Source organism: Macrobrachium nipponense, chromosome 43, assembly GCF_015104395.2.
Source record: "Macrobrachium nipponense isolate FS-2020 chromosome 43, ASM1510439v2, whole genome shotgun sequence".
In the NCBI taxonomy this organism is placed as follows: domain Eukaryota; kingdom Metazoa; phylum Arthropoda; class Malacostraca; order Decapoda; family Palaemonidae; genus Macrobrachium; species Macrobrachium nipponense.
Window position 1 is genome coordinate 52,302,952 of NC_061104.1, and position 5,763 is coordinate 52,308,714.

Below are 5,763 nucleotides of genomic sequence, written 5' to 3' on the forward strand. Positions count from 1 at the left end.
ACCAAATGAAGTGCACTGACATACTACCTCCCTACGGGAGATAATCTTTTGAATCAATGCTGTCTTCATATCTTTGTTTCATGAAAAGTCAATCTTCCTCCATATGTATGTTATAGGATCAAGGAAATTATGATCAGAATGCATTAGCGTATAAAGACATAGAAAAGGCACTTTAACAAGAAAACACATTGACGACTCGAGCTGAAACAACGAAGCCACAGAATCACTGTGTTAACAATCGAGGCATTTATGCGCTTCCCCGAGAATCTATGAAAGGCTTTTCACGCAAGCTGGACCAGTGAAATCACCCAGATATCCCAAAGAATCTGAAACCCCAAAACATTGTTTACACCTCCCTAGACCTAGGTAACCTCCACTTCACGAGAATCACCGACACTACGCCTCTTCTGACATTTTCTGACACGCCGGGAGTGCCGAGGATTAATTCCAACGGCCCATCTGGAAGAGGCCATCTGGCCAATGTTTAGTGAATACCCAAAGACACGCCCTGAAGAGTCAAGGTAGGGAACAACGAGGCGTTTCCCAATGAGAAGGGATGGCAGGAGGCGCTTTCGAAGAAAGGGCAATAACCACTCAAACATAAGCATCATTTCAAAGAAAGTGCTACACCCAGAGTTTAAAATCAAGAACCCAGAGGCAGTGCTAGGAAGGTAACATTCAATATAAAAGAGCCCGACACAAGTTCCGAGAACAGAGAAGAAAAAGTGGGGAGGAGGAAAGAGAAAGAGGAAGAAGCATAATTTGAGGGCAGTGAGCAAAGGGGCATGGAGTGTGGGTGTGTAAGTGTCGATTACAAAGTGAAGTGTGTACTTCTCGAGTGTCAATAGACTTGACAAGAAAACCAAGCACCCATATCAAAGGGGTTGGAAAGAAGTTTATGAGTATCAATTGCAAGAATAAACTAGATTTTAAGTTGGAAAATAATTTTATTTCTTATATATATATATATATATATATATATATATATAAAAATATATATATATATATATATATAGATATATATATACATAGTATATATATATATATATATATATATATATATATATATATATATATCTTATATATATATATATATACGTATATGCATGCATACATCCATATATATATATATATATATATATATATATATATATATATATATATATATATATATATATATATATATATCAATTCAAGCTACAAATGTCCTTTAATATCAAATTCACTTTACCTCCCAAATGATATATTTTCATATAGTACCCCCGAAGGGGAATTTTTTAATTGATAAAAATTTTTTTAATTTTTTTTTTCGTCCCCCCTGGGATCGGGTGGGAACCCACTGTCCAAGTGGATGGGGACAAATCAGGACAAGTCAGTGACCTAATCCAATCAGCCCACAGAGACGCTATAAGTTCATATCGATTCGACCTTACAATCACCCTCGACCTGGGTGCTTTCGTAATTAGAATTGATATGAAACCCCGTCCTACCCAATGTTGGCCATTCGAGCGTTTGACAGCAACGTAGCCTTTTGTTATGAATAATTATCACATCGAACCGTGATCCATTTATATATCAATTCAAAGCTACAACGGTCCTTAATATTCTAAATTCACTTTACCTCCAAAATGATATATTTTCATATATGTACCGAAGGGGAATTTTTTTAATTGATAATAATTTCGTCCCCCCATGGGGATCGAACCACTGTCCAAGTGGATGGGGACGAAATCAGGACAGTCAGTGACGCTATCCAATCAGCCAACAGAGACGCTATAAAGTTCATATCGATTCTGACCTTACAAAATCACCCTCGACCTGGGTGCTTTCGTAATTAGAATTGATATGAAAACCCCGTCTACCATGTGGCCAATCGAGCGTTTGACAGCACGTAGCCTTTTTGTTATGAATAATTATCACATCGAACCGTGATCCATTTGTATATCAATTCAAGCTACAAATGTCCCTTTAATATCTAAATTCACTTTACCTCCCAAATGATATATTTTCATATATGTACCGAAGGGGAATTTTTTAATTGATAATAATTTCGTCCCCCCATGGAGGATCGAACCACTGTCAAGTGGATGGGGACGAAATCAGGACAGTCCCAGTGACGCTACCAATCAGCCAAACAGAGACGCTAGTTCATATCGATTCTGACCTTACAAATCACCCTCGAACCTGGGTGCTTTCGTAATTAGAATTGATATGAAACCCCGTCTACCATGTTGGCCAATTCGAGCGTTTGACAGCACTTAGTCCCCCTTTTGTTATGAATAATTATACATCGAACCGTGATCCATTTATATATCAATTCAAAGCACCCAGGTCGAGGGTGATTTGTAAGGTCAGAATCGATATGAACTTATAGCGTCTCTGTTTGGCTGATTGGATAGCGTCACTGACTGTCCTGATTTTCGTCCCCATCCACTTGGACAGTGGTTCGATCCCATGCGGGGGGACGAAATTATTATCAATTAAAAAATTCCCCTTCGGTACATATATGAAAATATATCATTTGGGAGGTAAAGTGAAATTTAGATATTAAAGGACATTTGTAGCTTGAATTGATATATAAATGGATCACGTTCGATGTGATAATTATTCATAACAAAAGGCTACGTGCTATCAACGCTCGAATTGGCCAACATGGTAGACGGGGTTTCATATCAATTCTAATTACGAAAGCACCCAGGTCGAGGGTGATTTGTAAGGTCAGAATCGATATGAACTTATAGCGTCTCTGTTGGCTGATTGGATAGCGTCACTGACTGTCCTGATTTCGTCCCCATCCACTTGGACAGTGGTTCGATCCCATGGGGGGACGAAATTATTATCAATTAAAAAATTCCCCTTCGGTACATATATGAAAATATATCATTTGGGAGGTAAAGTGAATTTAGATATTAAAGGACATTTGTAGCTTGAATTGATATATAAAATGGATCACGGTTCGATGTGATAATTATTCATAACAAAAGGCTACGTGCTGTCAAACGCTCGAATTGGCCAACATGGTAGACGGGTTTCATATCATTCTAATTACGAAAGCACCCAGGTCGAGGGTGATTTGTAAGGTCAGAATCGATATGAACTTATAGCGTCTCTGTTGGCTGATTGGATAGCGTCACTGACTGTCCTGATTTCGTCCCCATCCACTTGGACAGTGGTTCGATCCCATGGGGGGACGAAATTATTATCAATTAAAAAATTCCCCTTTCGGTACATATATGAAAATATATCTTTGGGAGGGTAAAGTGAATTTAGATATTAAAGGACATTTGTAGCTTGAATTGATATATAAATGGATCACGGTTCGATGTGATAATTATTCATAACAAAAGGCTACGTGCTGTCAAACGCTCGAATTGGCCAACATGGTAGACGGGGTTTTCATATCAATTCTAATTACGAAAGCACCCAGGTCGAGGGTGATTTGTAAGGTCAGAATCGATATGAACTTATAGCGTCTCTGTTGCTGATTGGATAGCGTCACTGACTGTCCTGATTTCGTCCCCATCCATTGGACAGTGTTCGATCCCATGGGGGGACGAAATTATTATCAATTAAAAAATTCCCCTTCGGTACATATATGAAAATATATCATTTGGGAGGTAAAGTGAATTTAGATATTAAAGGACATTTGTAGCTTGAATTGATATATAAATGGATCACGGTTCGATGTGATAATTATTCATAACAAAAGGCTACGTGCTGTCAAACGCTCGAATTGGCCAACATGGTAGACGGGGTTTTCATATCAATTCTAATTACGAAAGCACCCAGGTCGAGGGTGATTTGTAAGGTCAGAATCGATATGAACTTATAGCGTCTCTGTTGGCTGATTGGATAGCGTCACTGACTGTCCTGATTTCGTCCCCATCTACTTGGACAGTGGTTCGATCCCATGGGGGGACGAAATTATTATCAATTAAAAAATTCCCCTTCGGTACATATATAAAATATATCATTTGGGAGGTAAAGTAATTTAGATATTAAAGGACATTTGTAGCTTGAATTGATATATAAATGGATCACGGTTCGATGTGATAATTATTCATAACAAAAGCTACGTGCTGTCAAACGTCGAATTGGCCAACATGGTAGACGGGGGTTTCTATCAAATTCTAATTACGAAAGCACCCAGGTGTCGAGGGTGATTTGTAAGGTCAGAATCGATATGAACTTATAGCGTCTCTGTTGGCTGATTGGATAGCGCACTTGACTGTCCTGATTTCGTCCCCATCCACTGGACAGTGGTTCGATCCCATGGGGGGACGAAATTATTATCAATTAAAAAATTCCCCTTCGTACATATATGAAAATATATCATTTGGGAGGTAAAGTGAATTTAGATATTAAAGGACATTTGTAGCTTGAATTGATATATAAATGGATCACGGTTCGATGTGATAATTATTCATATATATATATATATATATATATATATATATATATATATATATATATATATATATAAATGTAGAGAGAGAGAGAGAGAGAGAGAGAGAGAGAGAGACGAAATCCATCGTGCAGGGGCGCCTCGCCTCGCTAATAATCCCAGCATTTCAATTCAAGCCGTTTCGTTTTTTCACGTCCTCGTGAATCTGAATAAATAAAACTGCACTTATTCTCATTGACGTGGGAGCTGAGCTGAAAAAATAAATCCTCCAGTGGAGAAAATAGTCCACAAAATCCTGAATATTTCGAGATAGACGAGACCCCAGGTCGCAACTCCGTGTCATATAGAAATGCATGCGTTAATGTAGTACACGCAAAGACATACTTACACAAGACCCCACCTGAAAAGTTCAAATGTCTTCTTATAGGGTCATGTCACGAGTGGATTAACGGTCACCAGCCAGGTGGCTCATTCTACTGGCTCTGCAAATCAGTCAACCACTGATGGCAAGGAATTTTATTTGATTTCTATAGATTTTTGGCTTTTTGCCAAGCACTGGGACAACTAAGGCCATTCAGCGCTGAAACGGAAATTGACAGTAAAAGGTTTGAAAGGTGTTTACAGGAGGATAAACCTCAAAAGCAGTAGCACTATGAAACAATTGTAGAAGAGGGTAGACAGGAAGATGGGAGAAAGGAAATATAAACGGAGGTACAGTAAATGGTATGAAAGAAGTTGCAGCTAGGGGCCGAAGGGACGCTGCAAAGAACCTTAGTAATGCCTACACTGCACCGAATGAGGTGAACTGACGGCACTAACCCCCTACGGGACTGAGGGCAAGGAAGGTGCAATGGACGCTTCGTTTTCCCTCAATTGTTTTGATATTTACATATATATATATATATATATATATATATATATATATATATATATATATGTATGTATGTATGTATATATGCATAAGCATATGCTCTTCTGAGATACTATGGCTAAGTAATAAAAAGGGAGGTCTTGGAACCAATCAAGAGAGCTAAGGATATGCCAGCGATAGGGAGAAGGAGTGTGGGGGGGTCGTCAGCGGATCAGATAGATGGATAGATGTGGTGAGGAGGGATATGGGTGAGGTGGGACTGGGGGAGGAAGATGCAAGGAATCGAAACAGATGGAGAAAGTTGACTCGAGCGGCCGACCCTGAAGAAATCCATAAAATGAAAGAGACGAAGTACCAGGTGGAACGGGGAGAAAACTACAATCATATGACGAAGTAATAGTTAGAGGGTTAGACAGCAAAGTTGAGAAAGAAAGAAGGAAAGGATGTAAAGTAAAAGGCTATAAACATCCGGTTTTTTTTGTACTGC